This window comes from Mandrillus leucophaeus, unplaced genomic scaffold, assembly GCF_000951045.1.
Source record: "Mandrillus leucophaeus isolate KB7577 unplaced genomic scaffold, Mleu.le_1.0 Scaffold1255, whole genome shotgun sequence".
Taxonomy (NCBI): Eukaryota; Metazoa; Chordata; class Mammalia; order Primates; family Cercopithecidae; genus Mandrillus; species Mandrillus leucophaeus.
The window spans coordinates 98156-119097 of NW_012100932.1; the positions used below are offsets into that span (position 1 = coordinate 98156).

At 40.7% G+C, this 20942-nt stretch overlaps 2 pseudogenes; both read right to left on the reverse strand.

Annotated features, from left to right (window-relative positions):
• Positions 1–786, reverse strand: part of LOC105533516 — a 2702-nt pseudogene extending 1916 nt beyond the window's left edge.
• A 4053-nt stretch (positions 787–4839) lies between these two features.
• Positions 4840–19117, reverse strand: LOC105533520 (annotated as a pseudogene).
• Between the last annotated feature and the right edge of the window lie 1825 nt (positions 19118–20942).

Sequence of the window (20942 nt, forward strand, 5' to 3'; positions counted from 1 at the left end):
CCGCCGGAATTCGCACTGACCCGCGAGCACAGCCCAGGTTCCCGCCCGCTCCTCTCCCTCCACACCTCCCGGCAAACAAAGGGAGGAGGCTCCGGCCTCAGCCAGCCCAGAGAGGGGCTCCCACGGTGCTGTGGCGGGCTGAAGGGCTCCTCAAGCGTGGCCAGACTGGACGCGGAGAGCGGAGGTCGAGGAGGCGCTGAGAGTGAGGGCTGCTAGCACATTGTCACCTCTCATAAAGGTGCTTAAAAGCTCCAGATTCTGTATTGCCTTCTGGGAAACCAAGCTTGTTACTTTTCAGAAAACTATCACGGCAGCTGAATTTGTGCAAATGTGCTCGGGAGCACTTTATCACCCAAATACAGCTATTGGGGAACCGGTGGGCTAAAATGGCTGCAATAATTTCTAGAGTCCAATTTTCCCATTGGTAATTTGCAGGATGACGAGTCATAATTTCATGGTAATCCTGCACATCCCCAGGGAAAGAGAGGACCTGGCGGCTGCAGTTCCTACTCAGCTCGCTTCCTGGAGATGATCGGCCACTCCAGTCCCTCCCTGGTCACCACCAGCAGGAACAACTCTGCACAGCGCTAGGGTCAGCTCCTGGCAGGGCGGACACGGTCGGCTCTGAGGCGGCGCCCGGTGGCTGAGAGGGAGCTGTGCGCCCAGCTGCTGCCGCTGGGCTCATGATTCTGTCCTGAGAGAAGGAAGAGGCATCTCCAATTCCAACCTGTGGCAGCAGGAACAGCAACTGCAGTGAACGCAAAACCTGAGCTCCTTATTGGAAGGCAGAGAGTGGAGGGTCCTCAGAAAGGGACTGCACTGAACGGAAGCCGGCATGAAGCATTAAGGTCACCGCGCAGCGCCGGATTTTATTTATTTATTTATTTATTTATTTATTTATTTAATTTATTTTTTTGAAACAGAGTGTCTCTCTGTTGCCAGCCTGGAGTGTAGTGGCGCGATCTTGGCTCACTGCAACCTCCACCTCCCGGGTTCAAGCGATTCTCCTGCCTCAGTCTCCTGACTAGCTGGAACTACAGGCTTGTGCCACCACGCCCAGCTAATTGTTGTATTTTTAATAGAAAAGAGGTTTCATCATGTTGACCAAGATGGTCTGATCTCTTGACCTCCTGATCAGCCTACCTCAGCCTCCCAAAGTGCGGATATTTTTTTTTCTACTGTTAAATCGTATTCCATTATGTGTATACACCGTATTCGCTTTATCCATTTATTCCTGATGGGCACTAAGATTGATTGCATATCTTGGCTATTGTTAATAGAGGTATAATAAACATGAGAGTGCAGCTATCTCTTCAATATACTAATTTTATTTCCTTTTCATATATAGTCGATAATGGAATTGCTGGATTATATGGTAGTTCCATTTTTAGGTTTTTGTTTTGTTTTTGTTTTGAGAAACCTGCATAATTTTCCATGCAGGTTTCTTATAAATAAATCTAAAAATGTAGCAAATTTACAATCACACGAACAGTGTATAAATGTTCCCTTTTCTCCACATCCTCATACAAACCTTGTTATCTTTTGTCTTCTTGATAATAGCCATTCTAAATGTGGTGAGGTACTATTTCATGTGGTTTTAGATTTCATTTTCCAGATGATTAGTGATGTTGAGCATTTCTTTGTGTCTTCTTTGGAAAAATGTCTATTCAAGTTTTTGCTCACTCTTTAATTGGGTTTTTTATTTTTATTGCTGTTGAGTCTGATATATATCTTGGATATTAACTCCCTGCCAGATGCACATATTTTCTTTTTTTTATATATATAGGCTGTCTTTTCAGTCTGTTAATAGATTTCTATGCTGTCCAGAAGCTTTTATTTTAAATATTTTATTGATATTAATGTTTCTGTTTTCTGACTTGATACAGAGGTGTTTTCCCTCAGCTTCACAGGTTAGCTGTCTTCTATCTCACTACTTTTAAGAGTTTTTCTTCGTTTTGATTTTATGCAATTCAATCATTATTCTTTTTTAAGATTTAGTTTATGTATAATTGACACATAATAATTGTACATATTTATGGGGTACAGTGTGATGTTTCTATGCATGTTTACACTGTACAATGACCCAATCAGGGTAATTTGCATATCTAGCAGTGTAAAAATTTATAATTTATTTGTGCTATTAAAGTTCAAAAATCTCTCTTCTAGCTGTGTTATAATAAACAGTACATTATATTAGCTATAGTCACCCTAGTGGGTAATAGGACACCAAAATTTATTCTCCCTGTCTGTAACTTTGACAAACCTCTCGCCATTCCTTCATCCCATCACTCTCCCTAGCCTCTAGTAACCACCATTCTACTCTCTACTTCTATAAGATCCACTTTTTTAGATTTCACATATGAGTGACATCATGTGGTCTTTTTCTTTCTGTGACTGGCTTATTTCACTTAGCATAATGTCCTCTAGGTTCATCCATATTCAGATAAATGATAGAAGTTCATTCTGTTGTATGAGTGAACATAATTCCTGTGTGTGTGCATGTGCATGTGTGTGTGTATAACATTTTCTTCATTCTTCTGTAAATGGGCACTTATACACTATTGGTGAGAATTTAAATTGGTACAACCATTAGGAAAAACAGCATAGAGTTTTCAAGAAATTACAAATAAAACTACCATATATTTGACTCAGCAGTCTCACCACTGGGTATATATCAAAAGGAAATAAAATCAGTATGTCAAAAAGGTAATTGCACTCCCATGTTTATTGAAGCAGTATTCACAATAACCAAAATCATTATTTCTTTTAAGTATTTCTTAATTTATCTTTTCTGACACATTACACTCTAAACTTTTATAGGATTCATACCTGGTTTCCAATTTCTGAAAATTATGAGTCACTGATTTTTTTTTTGAATATTGCCTTCCTGTTTATATAGTCTAGTAAAACAATCAAGTGTTTTTCATTTCTTCTCATCTAATTTTCATATATATTTGTATTTTGTATTAATTTGCTTTCTAAAATGTATATTACTACATTAATTGTGCTCAGCATTCCAGTTTACTAGTCCTCTCATCGGCTCAGTCTATTTCAATGTGTAATTTGTATGCTGTACATTAAATTGTTTTACCAAATTTTCAAGTTTGTTTTCCTTTTGCCTCTTTTCCAAATATGACTTGACAAGCTCATAGTTTTTTCCACATTATTTTGGTTTCTTGTTTTTTCATTATATTGGCAAACATGTAATTATAAACCTCATAACTGAGTTTTATCTGCCAGATAATTTATCTAATGCTTCACTCTAGTAGCTCATCACCTTGTGTGCAACATAATTTATAGTTTAGCTCTCAAATATAGGAGACATCACACTCCGGATGCCTGCAGGCAGTTTCTCTTTGTTTATTCTATTTGCCTTGTCAGAAGCTGAACAACCCATATGGATCTGACGTCCTTGTGATCAGATGCATCTGAATGAAGCACTGACCACTTAGGTCTATACTTCTCTGGATTATAACCTTTATTTACTTCTGGTCCTGAGAAATTTTCATAATTTTCTTTCAACTACATTAGGTATTGTGTGAATTCTTGTAACTTCTTGGTGATTTTAATTACCTGAATTAAGTTTTTAAAGCATGTTATTTTCCTGGAAAGCAGAAATATCAACAGTTGCACACATGAGTAAAATATTTTACCTAGATTTTCTATGGCATAGATCACTACCTCGTGAAAAATTCCAAGTTTCTTCACTAGAAATACCGCTCTCTTCAATAGACCATGTTGTAATAATTTGTAGAATATGATTACTTTTTTACCATTAGAAAATTAATTATGCACAAATTTCTGAAATACTTTACTGCGGTGAATAGTACTTGGTCAGAATTGTTGTTTATTATTGTTTACTTTTAACTTACAGGTAATATGACTAAAAGTATTTACCTGAATTTAGATCTTTTGGCTTCAGTTGCCATTTTACCTCATTAGCACTTCCCTAACTCCATAAAAAGTATCATTTGAATTTTTAAATTTAGAATTTATTGAAAAGAGTATTTTTAATGTTACAATGTTTTTATTGCAGTTGAAGATATTTTCATTGAATATCTTAAATATGAGGCCCTGGCTAAGTATTCCTTATGTACCAGAAATCAGATTTCTCTGGCACAACTCCATTGCCTGCAATAATATTTATGAAAACTACAAATGCCAGCACACTATTTCAACACCCTACTCAATTGTTCATATCTAAATATCTAATTAGCTATGAAACAAACTAAATATAAACGCTGAAGATATAGTGCAAATAAACGGATTCCTCAAAAAAGAAAACAATACGTGACTAATTTTCTACAATATATCACCTGTTCATTAGTTCTTCAATAATATTTAGGCTATTTCAAGTATAAGAGGGTGTTTTATCTAGTTTCTAAAGGGCATAAACAATGATATCTATAGTCAGATTTATTTTTATCAACTTTTGATGTTTCTTTTGCTGTGTACCTTACTGTGAATATATGGAGACACAGACAAATGTACATTTAAGTCATTAGTGGTTATGAGTTTTGCTTATGTGGCTTTTTGCTTATATGGATGTCATAAATGACAAGATAAAATAAGGAAGGTAGATAAACTCATCTTTGCCCTGTAAACTTTAGTCCACGTACTGCATAACTTGAGTCAATATTTATTAGTTTAAAAAACGTTTTTTAAAATTTGCAAACCAAACTTTATTACACGTTTCTGAATCAAGAAGGGGTAAATTGTGACACAGTTCCTCTGTGCCACAGACTCTTTTGGGGAGATAAGTAGTGCAAAAAATATAATAAAATAACAGTTTCCAAACTATTTTTTTGAAATGCTTGAGTTTTCTTCTATGATTAACCTTCACTCTGCAGTCCCTTTTACCCAGGGTCCTGGTACCTAGGTCATCTTTTTAAGGTTTAGTTTCTGGGAAATTTTCAGCAAACCTCTCTCATGCTTTGTCTCAGTTTTTTTTTTTGTTTCAGGGAAGCTGAATGTCTTCAACTGAGGATGGATTGCCTATCCCCAAGCCTCCGTGTGTACACTGAAGCTGAGGCTAAATAGGAGATTTCACTACCCACCATCCTTCCCCAGGCTAGCTCCTTTTTTCCAACCCATCTTCTGCAACATCTCCTGATATTGGTGGCTGTCAGTAATTTCAGAATGAACAGATGCAGGAGCCCCATCTCTCTAGTTCCTTCATTTCCAATCTGCTCACTATGTTTTCCAGCTCTATCTTTATATTTTAGATTCTTTGATGTCTATTCATGTTCATAATCTATATTCTGTAAACCCTATTTTAGTCATATTTTCTTTAATTATTTACTTATTTCCAACTCATTTTCCTCTTTACTTAGTGGTAGACCAACAAAAGATTCATCTTTCTTATCAAGGCAAAGGTGAGTTCTAACCTGCCATGGTTCACAGCCATCGCAGCTATCACTGCCCGGGTGAATGTGAAAGGGTAACACAGTCCTTCCAATTTTAAATTTATGTCTATGCTCAAGTACATAAGGGTCTCATTTAATTTTCAGCTGAACAATTCATTTTCCATGAACAATTGTTCAATTTTGACTGCTTTGATCTAGAAGGACATAACTTTGTAAATCACGGTCAAAATAAATTTCTGCATGAAACCTACTGACACCAACTTCAGGGATTCAAAGAGTATGTCCTAGACCATTTTCTCTTCCAATTGTAGTGGGTTTCACAGCAGTAATGATAACCAGTGACCCTGTCTGCAGCATAGGCAATCTAATGACAATTATTCTAATACATGGGGGGCATTTTTTCCTCATTTTCCTCCTGCGTATCTTCTGCAGTTACATTGTCTTCACAGGCAATGTGAGGAGGGGCTGTGCTGGGGCCCTGTAGACACCTGTGGAGCCAGAGGCCACAGGAGTGCTGGCAGCGAAAGGCAGCCTCACCCCTGCTGGCTGCTGTGGCTCCCACCTGGATGACCTGATATTCATTGCCTGGAGCCAAACGGGGCTGTGGGCAATGAGGAAGGGGACTGCTGATGGCCCTCCCTGACCTGCATGGCCTGGGATGTGGAAAACCCCTGGGAAATATATATACATATGCATATATATACATATACATACATATATACACACATATATACACATATATACATATACATATATGCACACACACATATATATTATTTTTTTGAGACAGACTCTCACTCTGTTGCCCAGGCTGGAGTGCAGTGATGTGATCTCAGTTCACTGCAACCTCCGCCTCCCGAGTTCAAGTGATTCTCCTGCCTTAGCCTCTCAAGTACCTGGGATTACAGGAGCATGCCACCAGGCCCGGCTAATTTTTGTATTTTTAGTAGAGACAGGGTTTCACCATGTTGGCCTGGCTGGACTTCAACTCCTGACCTCAGGTGATCTACCCACCTTGGCCTCCCAAAGTGGTGGGATTACAGGTGTGAGCTACCGCACCTGCCCACTCCTGGGAACTATTATATCTTCCCCAGTACGGGAACAGTGGGAGGAGCATCATAGTCAAGGGGCCAGAAGTGCTCCGGTTTTTCCCGGGTTGAGCCAGAAACAGTGGCCAAGAGAGTTTTAAATAAAGTTTACATGTGACTAGATATGACCTGCTGATTACTATTAATTTTTTTCCACATTTATTGAGCTATGACTTACACATTGAAAAGTATATTTATTTAGGGTGTACAATAGAGAGCTTTTGAGATGTGTATACATCTTTAAATTATCTCAATGAAGCTGGTTAACATATCTAGCACCTCACATAGTTACTTTATGCATTTCAGTGTGTGTGATGAAACCACCTGAGGTCTACTTTAGTATCAAATTTCAACTACACGTTATTATTAACTATAGTTGCCATTTTGCACAGTAGGTCTCCAGCAGTTTTTCATTATATAACTGAAGGTATGCACCCTTCAATGGATATCTCTCCTCCTTTTCCCATTTCCTAGCCCATGCTAACTACCCCTCTTCTTCCCGTTTCTTTCTTTTATTTTTAAATCTACATATAAATGAGATCATGCAATATTTGTCTTTCTGCATTTTGCTTATCTCACTCAGCACCATGTCTTCAAGGCTCATCAATATTTTTGTAACTAAAACAATTTCATTCCTTATTGAAGCTGAAATTATCTCTCTCTTACAGTTTATCCATTTATTTGTATCAGAGGAATGCAGATGCCCTCGGCTACACTTACATCTGTTGGCCATATACTCTGAATTGGGAATAATGGTTCTTTTAGTTTAAAAATTTTAAGGAAACTCCATACTGTTTTTTTGTTCATTTTTGTTTTTGTTTTATGAAAGCTGCACCAATGGACATGCTTAGCAACTGTGTGCAAATATTATATTTTCTGTGCACCCTAACACTTTGTTCTTTTGACACTTTGATAATAGCTATGCTAACACCATGATAAGGTAATTTCTCATTTTGATTTTGATTTTAATTACACTGATAATTAGCAATGTTGAGAAACTTTTCATACACCTGCTGGCCATTTGTATGTCTTTGGAAAAATTGACTTTTTGCCCAATTAATCAGGGAATTGGTTTTTGTTTTGTTCTCCTGTGGGTGTTTTTCTTTATTATATTGATTAGTATTATATATATTTTGAATAGTAACATATTATCCTACATATGGTTTACATATATTTTCTCCCATCCCATATATTGTCTTTATATTTTGTTGATTCTTTCTTTTATCATGCAGAAACTTCTTTCTTTGATATAGTTTCATTTTTAAATTTTTGCTTTTGTTGCCTGTGCTCTTTGTGTAGAATCCAAAACATCATTGCCACAACCAGGGTAAAGGAGCTTTTTCCCCATTTTTTAAAGAGGATTCATAATTTCAGTTATTATGTTTAAGCTTTAAATTGTAAACTCATTTCTGTGATGATATAAGAAGGTTTCACTTTTTGTGTGTCCATATCTAGTTTTTTCTAAATCATTTCTTGATGTCTCTATCTTTTCCTAATTCTGTAGATCCAGTTGATTGTATATGTGTGAATTTATTTCTGGTCCCCTATTCTGTTTCATCGGTTCTTATTTTAATGACTATAGCTTTGTAATATAGTTTGAAATCAGGAAGTTTGAGGCATTCAGCCTGTTTGTTCTTCACAGTATTTGCCTATTTGGGGTCTTTCATGGCTCTATACTAATTTTAGAATTGTTTGTTCTACACTTATTTTAAATGCATTAAAAGTTTGATAGAAATTTCTTTAACTTGTTGATGACTTTGTCCAGTATAGATATTTTAATAATGCTAATTTTTAGAATCCATCAATGCAGGATATATTTCCCATTTTGTATTCTTCTATTTCTTTCATCAACATTTTATGGTGTTCAGTATGCAGATTTTTTCTTTTTTTTTTGAGACAGAGTCTTCGTCTGTCACCCAGGCTGGAGTGCAATGGCCCAATCTCGGCTCACTGGAACGTCTGCCTCCTGAGTTCAAGTGATTCTCCTGCCTCAGCCTCCTGAGTAGCTGAGATTACAGGAGACCACCACCACAGACTAATTTTTTTTATTTTTAGTAATAAAAATGTTATTACATGTTGGTTAGGCTGGTCTCAAAATCCTGACCTCGTGACCCGCCCGCCTCCGCGTCCCAAAGTGCTGGGATTACAGAGGCAAGCCACTGCACCCAGCCCAGTGTGCAGATCTTTAATTTTCTTGGTTAAGCTCATTCTATTTAATTATGTATTTCATTATATTTGATAATATTGTAAATGGAATTGTTTTCTTTATTGCTTTTTCAGATATTTTGTTGTTACTGTATAAAAATGCAACTGATTTTCATGTTAATATTGTATCCTGCAACTTTACTGAACTGGTTTGTTGGCTATAATATTGTTTCATTGTTGTTGCTGTTAAAATGGTGGGAATTCTTAACCCTGGTTACCCTTTAAATTGATAGTTGTTATTATTAATTAATAATTCTTTAAAATATAACCAGATGGTTTTCCGCTTTCATGAATTCAGTGGAATTCAAATATTCCCATTTAAAATAATTTTGTCAGCTTTGCCTGGGCCCCGGGATGGTGGGGGCACCCTATGGGAGCCGGGAGATTCAGGATGGAGAGGGAGAAGCAGTCAGGGAAGAGGCTTAGCGCGAGAACCAAAGGCGGGCTCCAGGGACAGTAGGGAGGAGTGGGTGTCGTGTGGGAGACCCAGTGGGGAGACAGAATGGGCCAGAAAAGGGTTGAAGGGTGGGAGTGGGCAACAGGACTGCTTCCCCGCCCAGGCAGGGAACTTTGCTAAAACTACAGGCCCCAGGGAACAGTGTGGGCAGAGTGGGAGGGAGTGGAGAGAACCAGGCGGACACCAAAGTCAGTTTGGAGAAAGAGACGTTTCCCGTTCTTTGATCTCTGCCCAGAGTTCTGTGGGCACAGCCATCCAGGGGAAGAGCAGGGGAAGAGGCAGCTCCCAGAGGGCTCAGAGAGCTGAGGGGTGCACCCGCTCTTCGCAGGGCCGGGGTGACAGACCGCGGAAACAAGCCACTGCTGCGGATCCTGCCGGTCCCAAGGGTGGGAGCGGGGGGCACGGGCGGGTCCGAGCTCCCGGGGCCCAGCTCCGGGGCCTACAGGTGGCCTTGGAGGAATGCACCCGCCCCGGCAGTGGGTCTTCCGGGAGAGTGGTGTGGACGGCGCCGTGGATACGTCCTTCCCTGCTGGAACGTTTGTGAAATTGGAATTTAAGCTCAGACAGACAAGCGGCCGGAGGAAGGACTGGAAAAAACACCAGTGAGAAGTCCATCCCAAGGGAAGGAAGCGGTAATGCCTGGCCTGCGTCAAATTGGGCTCTGAGGAGATGGTTCCGGGCCGGATGGGCCACTGCCCTATAGAGACACAGGCTCGGCGGGACCCTGAGGAGCACCGGAAAACCCAGTGCAGCAGGGCGGAGTGGGCGGTGAGGACCCCGGAGCTACTGCTTCCCTGCACAGTTCTCCTTCTCCAAGGCCGGGTCCCCAACTAACGCCAGCACTGAATTGCATGGCGCCTGCTGGACCACTGCCAGGGGTGACCAGTGAAAGACCCCACCTCCCCAGGAGAGGATCCCACTGTATCCCCAACTAATAAAGCTGCTCCCCACCTATAATAAATAAATAAATAAATAAATAAATAAAAATAAAATAATTTTTTTGGTCTTTGAAAATAATGTGTATTTTCTATTTACTGGTCAACATGCTGCCCATTTATCTATATGCCTAATTTGCCAAACATTTAATGAAGTTATTTAACATTATGATCCTTTATTATGTACAAAGCAGTACATTTTATAATGGTTTTATTATCATCTAATATGATTGAAACAATGTCAATTTGTCATTGCCAATGAACCTTCCTGTTATTTATTTTACACTGTTAGATATTCTGTCTACTAATGTCTAATGGCTTAGAATCTTGCCTTCCATATTGTTTGTGCTAAGAACTAACTACTCCAATTCATCAAATTCTCTTTTTATACCATTCTTATATTACAATATTATTGGCCGGGTGTGATGGCTCATGCCTGTAATCCTAGCATTTTGGGAGGCTGAGGCAGGCAGATCACCTGAGGTCAGGAGTTCGAGACCAGCCTGGCCAACATGGTGAAACTCTGTCTCTACTATAAATACAAAATTAGCTGAGCATGGTAGTGGGCGCCTGTAATCCCAGCTATTCAGGAGGCTGAGGCAGGAGAATCACTTGAACCTGGGAGGCAGAGGTTGCAGTAAGCCAAAATCATGCCACTGCACTCCAGCCTGGGCGGCAGAGTGAGATTCTGGCCCAGAGAGAGAGAGAACATTTTTATAATATATATTATAAATATATACATTATATAATATAATATATAAATAAATTATATGTGTCTATTATATATGTATATAATATATAGTATATAATATAATTTTTTAATGTAATTATTTGTTTATTCAATGTTTTTTTTATTATTATACTTTAAGTTCTAGGGTACATGTGCATAACGTGCAGGTTTGTTACATATGTATACTTGTGCCATGTTGGTGTGCTGCAGCCATCAACTCATCAGCACCCATCAACTCGTCATTTACATCAGGTATAACTTCCAATGCAATCCCTCCCCCCTGCCCCCTCCCCGTGATAGGCCCCGGTGTGTGATGTTTCCCTTCCCGAGTCCAAGTGATCTCATTGTTCAGTTCCCACCTATAAGTGAGAACATGCGGTGTTTGGTTTTCTGTTCTTGCGATAGTTTGCTGAGAATGATGGTTTCCAGCTGCATCCATGTCCCTACAAAGGACACAAACTCATCCTTTTTTATGGCTGCATAGTATTCCATGGTGTATATGTGCCACATTTTCTTAATCCAGTCTGTCACTGATGGACATTTGGGTTGATTCCAAGTCTTTGCTATTGTGAATAGTGCTGCAATAAACATACGTGTGCATGTGTCTTTATAGCAGCATGATTTATAATCCTTTGGGTATATCCCCAGTAATGGGATGGCTGGGTCATATGGTACTTCTAGTTCTAGATCCTTGAGGAATCGCCATACTGTTTTCCATAATGGTTGAACTAGTTTACAATCCCACCAACAGTGTAAAAGTATTCCTATTTCTCCACATCCTCTCCAGCACCTGTTGTTTCCTGACTTTTTAATGATTGCCATTCTAACTGGTGTGAGATGGTATGTCATTGTGGTTTTGATTTGCATTTCTCTGATGGCCAGTGATGATGAGCATTTTTTCATGTGTCTGTTGGCTGTATGAATGCCCTCTTTTGAGAAATGTCTGTTCATATCCTTTGCCCACTTTTTGTTGGGGTTGTTTGTTTTTTTCTTGTAAATTTGTTTGAGTTCTTTGCAGGTTCTGGATATTAGCCCTTTGTCAGATGAGTAGATTGCAAAAATTTACTCCCATTCTGTAGGTTGCCTGTTGACTCTGACGGCAGTTTCTTTTGCTGTGCAGAAGCTCTTTAGTTTAATTAGATCCCATTTGTCGATTTTGGCTTTTGTTGCCGTTGCTTTTGGTGTTTTAGACATGAAGTCCTTGCCCATGCCTATGTCCTGAATGGTATTACCTGGGTTTTCTTCTAGGGTTTTTATGGTATTAGGTCTAACGTCTAAGTCTCTAATCCATATTATATAACATGTAATTTTTATTTGTTTTTATTAAAATTATTTTTCTGCCTAAGTATTTATGAAAATTATAAGATATGTTCATTCTTCCCTCTTGATAAAATTTAGGTTCTTTTTCTCTTTATAACTATGACAGTACAAATGAAGTTTCATGACAGGGACATATTGCATAGTGATGAAGTATGGGCTTTCAGTGTAATAATCATCCGAATGGTGCTCATTGTCCCAGTTAGGTGTTTTCTCATTTCTAACTTCTCTACCAACCTCCCCTCTTTCTGAGCGTCCAGTGTCTATTTTTCCACTCTCTATACTCAAGTGTATGCATTGTTGGGCTTCCATGTATAGGTGAGAAAATGTAGTATTTGATTTTCTGTTTCTGAGTTATTTCAATTACAATAATGACCTCCAGTTCCATTCACGGTGCTGCAAAAGACATAATTTAATCTTTATGTCTGAGTAGTTTTCCATGGTATAAATGTATAGCAAATTTTGTTTATTCAGTCATTGATTGATAAATTTAAATTGACTCCATATCTTTGCTATTGTGAATAATCCTGCAATACACATATGAGTGTGGGTATCTTCTTTACGTAGTGAATTATTTTCCTTTGGGTAAATATGCAGTAGTGAGAATGCTGGATCAAATGGAAGTTCTATTTTTAGTTTTTTTGAGAAATCTCCATACTGTTTTCCATAGAGGTTGTAGAAAATTACATTCCCACAAACAATGTATAAATATTCTCTTTTCTCTGTATCCTTACCAATATCTATCATTTTTCTGCTTTTTAATAATTAGCCATTATGAATGGTGTAAAATGGTATTTCATTGTGGTTTTTAATTGGCATTTCTCTGATCATTGGCAATGTTGACCATTTTTTACACACTTATTGGCCATCATTGTCTTCTTTTTGAAAAATATCTGCTCCTGTTATGTGCTTTTTAATGAAGTCTCTTGTTTTATTATTGTTGACATGTTTGATTTCCTTATGTATTCTAGACATGCATAGTTCACAAACATTTTTTGTATTACATAGGTTGTCTGCTCACCTGTTAAATAAAAGCTTCTTTTCAGGAGCTCTTCAGTTTAATTAAGTTCCATTTGTCTATTTTTGTTATTGTTGCATCTACTTTTGAGATCTTAGTTATGAATTATTTGTCCAGGCCAATGTCCAGAATAGTTTATCATAGGGTTTCTTCTAGAATTTTTATCTTTTCAGGTCTTACATTCGAGTACTTTAATCCATATTGAGTTGATTTTTATATATGGTGAGAGTTAGGGGTTCCATTTCATACTTCTGCATATGGTAAGATAATTTTTCCAGCACAATATGTTGAATAAAATGTCATTTTTCTATGTATATTTTTGTTGACTTTGTAAAAGATCAGTTGTGTGTAGGTTTGCGACTTTATTTCTAGGTTCTCTATTCTGTTCCATTGACCTATGCATTTATTCACATCATTACCATGCTGTTTTGGTTATTAAAGCCTTCTAGAATAATTTTAAGTTTGTTAATGTAATATGTCCAACTTTGTTGCCTTTGTTTAAACTTGCTTTGGCTATTCAGGCTTTTCTATGGTTCCATATAAATATAATTTTGTTCTAGTTCTATAAAAACTAACATTGGAATTTTGGTGGGAATTCCATTTAATATGTAGACTGTTTGGGGGCAGTATGGTCATTATTAATGATAATAATTCTTCTAATCCATGGGCATGCGATGTTTTTCTCGTTTGTTTGTGTTATTCACAATCTATTTCATCACAGTTTTGTAGTTTTCCTTGTAGAGATCTCTCACCCACTTGAGTAATTATATTTCTAGGTGTTTTACTTTTTTTGTAGCTATTGTAAAAAAAAAAAAAAACTGACCTTTTAATTTGGTTCTCAGCTTGATCAATATTAGTGTATGAAAATGCTACTATTTTTTCTACATTGATTTTTGTATCCTGAAACATTATTAAATTTATTTATCAAATCTAAAAGTTTTTGGTGGTCTTTAGATTTTTCTAGATATAATATTATGTAATCAACAAAGAGGGACAATTTGACTTCCTAATTAAAACCATATGTATGGTCCTACCAAGATCAACAGACAGAACCTGTGGGGAGAGCACAGGTGATGGTGTTTCTTTAAAGTGGTCGCGTGATTATGGTTGGAAGCCTAGGCTGAGAGCCACTTAGCAAAGCATTGCCTCTCAAGTTTCAGTGTATATATAAATCATTTCTGATTCCAGGCCTCTCTCTTAGTGTGATTTGCAAGTTAGTAAGGGGTCCATGAATCGGCTTCTGAAAGTCTCCTCTTAATGCGGATGATTCTCCCACTACATCCACTGTAGTAGCACTCAGCTAGAGAAAGCAGGAAAAGCACACAGAGTTCCTGACACCCAACACCCTTACCACAACACAAATATGTTTGGCCCAAAGTGGAAACCACCAATCACTGTATACAAACATGTTATTCTCTGCTGGCTCTTTAAAGGTTACACAGCCTAGAGAAGGCATCAATGTTTGAGTAAACCTGCATTTGAAAAACATGTACACATGAGTTAATACAATGTCTATTGAGCGTGTACTATGTATTCTGAAGTCTGTTACACAGCACTGTGCTGGAAACATCACATGATGTGAGTTAATCGTCATAGCACCCTGGTAGTTGGGTGCTAAGTGTTCTGTAATTCCTAGGCTTTAAACGAAGGCCCCAGCATTTCTATTTTTTCTTTCATTTTAAAAATTATTTACCTTAAAAAGAAAATGTGTAGAATAAAATCTATATAGACAGATGAAAGGGATACAGAAAGGGTGAACTGTTCAGAGGGAGTTTTGGTATTTATATTGACTTTCTTGGGCCTTGTAGAGCAACTACTGGATCTGCAGAAAAACAGTTTGCTGAGGGGATGTCTCTATGAGCACTGGCTTCAATGAAAAAGAAATTGTGACCCACAAATAGATAATTATTTGCTGCCATTTATCTGTTTTTTATTTTCAGGAAATTGTGGGCACCAGCTAAGGAGAGGCAGCAGGAGCCACCACTCAAATTTCTGATCTCCTTTAATTAGTTCTGTGAGAGGAGATTCTAGGGTGCGGCCAGAGCTGGATGAGGCCTTAGAAGAGGGTGGATCTAGGCAGGGCTGGGATAGAAAGTGGGCCCCACTCATCTGATGTCTATGATGGTGGAGTGTTTCCAGTTCTGTCTTTCCTAAGCCTCCCTAATAGAAATTGACTCCTGGAGTTTGTGTAACTGTAATCTATTTTAGCCATTTCCCTGTCGATTTTTATAACACACAATAACAAGGAATTTAACCAAAACTCTTAGGGTTTTTTAAGGAAATTGTATGAGAAGCTAAAAGATTTATTTTTACTAATATAAAAGAAAGAGGAATAATCACAACAATAGTAATAATTTTTCTGTCCATGAATAACCCTTCAGATGGTGACATCAAAACTCACAACAGCATAAGGGAAGTAGAACAAATGCAGCCAAAGTCCCCTGTACACCTCTCTTCTCTCTTCTGACCACAGAATGTTGAATTCAATCATTTGTCCATTTGCTCTGGAATGAAAGTATCTGTAGAAACCATAAATATTTCATCTTGTTTTTTTTTTTTCTTTTTTTGAGACAGAGTCTCACTCTGTTGCCCAGGCTGGAGTGCAATGGTATGATCTCGGCTAACTGCAACATCCACCTCCAGGGTTTAAGTGATTCCCCTGCCTCAGCCTCCTGGGTAGCTGGGACTACTGGTGAGTGCCACCACACCCGGTTAATTTTTTTGTATTTTCAGTAGAGACAGGGTTTCACCATGTTAGACAGGATGACCTCGATCTCCTGACCTTGTGATCTGCCCGCCTTGGCTTCCTAAGGTGCTGGGATTACAGGCGTGAGCCACGGCACCCAGCCTCATCATCAGATCACATGATATATTTTAGATGTCCTCTCCAAATCTCATATTGAATTTTAATCCCTAATGTTACAGGTGGGGCCTGATGGGAGGTGGTTGAATCATAGAGATGGATTTCTCACAGCTCTGTGGTGTCCTAGGCATGGTGAGTACTCACGAGATCTGGTGGTTTAAAAGTGAGGCATATCCCTCTCCCATCTTTCCTATTCCCACTCCTACCGTGTGAGATGCCCGCTCCTCTTTCATCTTTCACCATGATTGTAAGCTTCTTTATATGTTAGTGTTGTTACAAAATTTCACTCAATTTTCTTGTAAAAATAGCTGACAAAATTTTATTATATGATAAATGATCAATATGATATGACATCACAACGTATTATGATATCATAATTGGTATGTATTATGGCATCAATATATTATGATGTCATAATTCATATTATATCATAATACATCATGACATAATTCATATGTATTGTGATATCATAATTCATATCATTATAACATCACAATATATCATGACATCATACTTAGTATGTGTTATAACATCACAATGTATTATGACATCATAATTCATATGTATTTGTTACATCACAATATATTATGACATCATAATTTGTAGGTATTATGATGAATTCATATGACATAATTGGTATTTGTAATATGATGTAGTACATATTATTATGTAATTTGTATGACATGTGTATTAGATGGCTCTGGATGTCTTGGGCTCTGGGGGCAGGTTGGGGGTAGGAGAAGACACCCATGCTGCAGATGGGAAGATTGGGGCACAGGACCCTGGGGTTCCAGGAGCAGTGAGGAGGCCAGGATTGGCCTGTTGGGACTTTAATGTTGGTTCTAGGTGAGGTGGCTACTGCAGATGTGAGCACAGCAGTGCTCGGGAGCTCAGGTGGCTGCCAAGGGGCAGATGGACAAAGGGGTTAAGGCACCCGGAGACAAAAGCTACAGCCCAGCAGGAGGGCAGGGTAGCTGTGAGGGCTGTATAAAGGGTGCCAACAGCATTTTGGAGGGATGAGCTGTAGGTGTGAGAGAGCAGGCAGTGGGACAATGCCTAGTCATTCTGGCCTGGAACAGTGTCAGGTGGACTCTGCCCAGCCATGGAGCGGTCTGTCAGGGAGGTGAGGCTTCTGGTTTCAAAGGGGTCCAGAGATGTGCTCAGAAGATGAGGGTCCTCATGGGATGGACATGGAAGGGGCAGTTACAACTCGAGGACCACTGGTGGTGGGCTGAGTCCCTGGGACCTCTGGGGTGAGCAGGCAAGAAAGTGAGGAGGAGACAGCCAGGGAGCCAGAGACAGAGGGAAAAGAGGAAAGTAGACCCCAGGAGAGGGGCAGACCAGGAAGAGGATGAACATTTCTCCTCACCTGCCTCAACAGCCTCTGCCCTCCCCACACACCTTAGTGCACTCCCCCTGAATCCCTGCTTGCCTCTGCCTATCTGGCCATCCCAGGCTGGTATGGCCTCAAGCTGTGGGGGTAACTGAAGGGCCACTTTCAGAAGTGAGCAGCACTGAGCCACTGTCATCTCCCAGTCCTGGGAACTTCTTCTGCCACAGCCCACTGAGCTGTCTTCATCACCAATGGGTCTGCCTTCCCCCACCTCTGGAGCCCTGGAGGGCAGCTCAGAGCTGTGAGAGGTGCCTCTTCCCAGTGTCTCTCTACACAGCTCCCGCCTGTGCCTCAGCATCCTCCTCTGAGAGGTGGGCCTGTTACTGCATGTGAATGGCAAGGAGGTCACTGTGGGGAAGGGGCTGCCTCCTTCCTCTTTTCTGGGTCCCTGGTGCCTCTGTCCTGGGGATAAGGCAATCCAGCCTGCCCATGAGTCCAGGCAGGAAGGCAGCCCCACCCCAGCCCCAGAAAGAAGAAAAACTAGTTGAACTGTGAGGTGGGGGAATGGTGACAGCCCTGGACACTAGGACAAAAAAGAGCAGAGGCCTCCAGGAGGCCATCCTCACCGGTGTCCTGGAGCTCTGCAGGGGGTGGCTTAGGGACTCAGAGTCTTGCCGTCAAGGCTTCTCTGCTGCTTCTGAGGCTCCCAGCTCTGCAAAGGGCTGGGTTTCTTCTCCTAGTAAACTGTTCCCAATGCCTGCCCTGGCTTATTTACTTAGCTGGGCTACCTGCTGGGCTCCCTTCCTGGCGGGCCCTCCCAGTGTGCCTCCCAGTGTGCTCCCTTGGAGACTCCATTATTCTTTGAGGTTTTCAGGCCAGGATGAAGTACCCCAACCTCTCAGCAGGAGCAGCCACTTGTGGGAAGCGAAGGGAATCGGAGGGGACACATGGCCCAGCTCTGAGCATGACTGGGTGGGGACATTATGTTGAAGCTCCTGGGAACCTCATTCAGTCCAGGCAAATGTGCTTGAAAGGCCAACACTCTCCCTACACAGGAGGGAAAAGTGAGGCTGTGGGTGGGCAGGGGCGACCTTGAATTGGGGGTCTGGTCAGATGGGTCTCTGCTCCTCACCTCAGCTATGGCCTTCATGTGCACTTCCACCAGCAGAGGCCCCTTACTGGACTTGGCCCCAGTAGATGGACAGGAAACCGCCAACCATGGTGGTCACCCAAACCAACTTTCACTGCCTTACTCCTGGAAACCCCACTCTTCCCATCTCCTGCTGAGGAACCACAAAAGCTCTAAAGAGAACATCACATCAGGATATGGAAGTGGGCCTGGAAGTTGGTGGGAATGTGGGCTGGATGTGAAAGCCACATAGGACCTGTCTTTGGCTCACCTGCCCTTCCACCTGGAGCTGTGGCACCAACAGTAGAGCCCGATCATGGAGTGTGGTGCCCTCAGACTGCTGTCATCCCACCTCTGTGATGGAGAACAAATGCAGCAGCCTTCAGCAGACATACACGCTGTATAGCTGAGTGAGGGCTGTGGCCCATGGGCAGAGGGCAGGAAAGGTGGGCAGTCTCTGAGCTCCCATCTATTCTTTCAATGTGCTCTCCTGACCTTCCCTTTCTACCTGCAGGGCTTCTGGCCAGCCAGATGCAGCAAAATGGAATTCCACTGCAAAGTGACGACTTAGTATGTGGAGGTGAACACCAGCAAAGTGGGTGTCAATGTCATGCCTTATGTCACCACGCTCAGGGGAGATGCTGCTGCTGGCCAAGAGCATGGGGATAGCAGGCATGGGGCTCCACTTTACTGAACTCTACCATCATTATAAAAGCTCTGGGCTTCTCTTTCTGGAAGATTTTTAATTAATTGAATTCCTTTACTTGTTGTATGTGTGTTCATATATTCTGTTCCTTCTTGGATTTACTTTTATAATTGGTGCCTATTAAGGTATTTATTTCTAGTTTGTAGTACTTCATGTGTTTAGTTTTTCTAGACAGTGGACATAGAAGATTCAAGAAATTAAATGTAGGAGAATGTTTACTGTAGGAGAATGAGGCTTTGGCATCATCAATGAATGACTTGAAGTTTCCTGTGTTGTCAAGAATGATATTACCATAACTTCCATAGTTAATATTGATTGTGTAAGTGAAATAAGAAGGCAGGAGGAAAGGGACATCCATCACTCAATCACAATTCAGTCTACTCATTGAAGCCTTTGAGAATAATCCACAAAAATTTACAGGATAATTCCTTTCCTGGGATCACAATTAGATAGAAACTGGCTAAACAGACAGGTATTCCAGAGTCCAAAATTTACATTTGGTTTCAGAACCAAAGACCTCAGCTCCCAGGCCACAGTAGAAGGGGGCTTGTGAATTCCCTGGCACCAGGTCCAAGACCAAGACCTCATCTGACTGTCTGGCTGGAACAAAACATGTGCACTGGCCCGGGCAAGTCCCATCCTCTTCATGCCTCCTATTCTTTCACCAGCCACTTTTCATTTTTACCAGCTCTTCCTTCACCTCCCACATCCTGTGATTTTTTGGATCTATCTGCAGTCTGCATGAGCCAGGCACCAAGGATTATGATGCTCAGTCCACCCTGGCTGTGCAGATGGGAGAGTTCTTCTCAACTTCTTCTGGCACTAGTAGTCATGTGTCAATGGTACCAACTCTAGGAGGGAGGCTCTCCAATACACAGAATTGTTTCTGGCCTCTGTTGAAAGAAAAATTTCAGGATGACAAGAAAAATGAAACACTGGCCTGAAAGTTCTGCCTTAAAGGGACAGCCTCAGCCTGGTCATCCTTAGCCACAATTTTAGAGTCTGGGTGTAGAGGACTACGTGCTCGCAAATGAGACGTTCCCAATAAGTCCTGCTCTTGCAAATGAAGCAGGGTGTTCCTTCCCTGCAAACACGGAGGACAAAGGAGCCAGCTGCTAACAGCAGACCCTGGGGGCTTGTTTATCTGTAAACATCCTGAAATTCCAGAAAGTCAGGGAAAGGTCAGAAAACCAACAATGTGTCTTGTGACTTGGCAACATTCCACAAATGACTGTATAAAATAAAGCAGAGCGGGCCATTCAAGGTGGCAGCCCCACCGACCTCAGATCTTGGATAACCACCTGAGGCAGCTGGTGCAATGCTCCCACCACCTCCAGTGAGCCCTGATTCTAGATTTACTCCTAGCTCCAACACTCATTTTGTGTGTAACCTTGGGCATGCAGCCAGGTCTCCCTGAGAACATTTCATCATCTGGGAAGTGCGATGGTAACAACACCTTCCTCACAGGGCCTCCCAAGGACTCAGTTGCATGTGGCTATCACCATTGTTCTCACCATCATCCCTTTCAGGAAGAGGCAGGCACAATAATTCTAAAATTTCCTTTCTCCTTTGCGCCTTATCATGACCCTGTGAGGCCTGCACAATAGGCTTTTTCATTTTCCAGATGCGGAAACAGAGGCCCAAAGAGGGTGTTAACTTGTCCAGGACCCCACAGGAGAGGCTGGCTCCTCCCCCCACCTGAAGGTCTTGCCCTACCTGGCTTCGTACCTCACGTATACCTGGGTCCAGCTCACAGGCATAATGATAACTATCATACATGGACACAACCAATAGA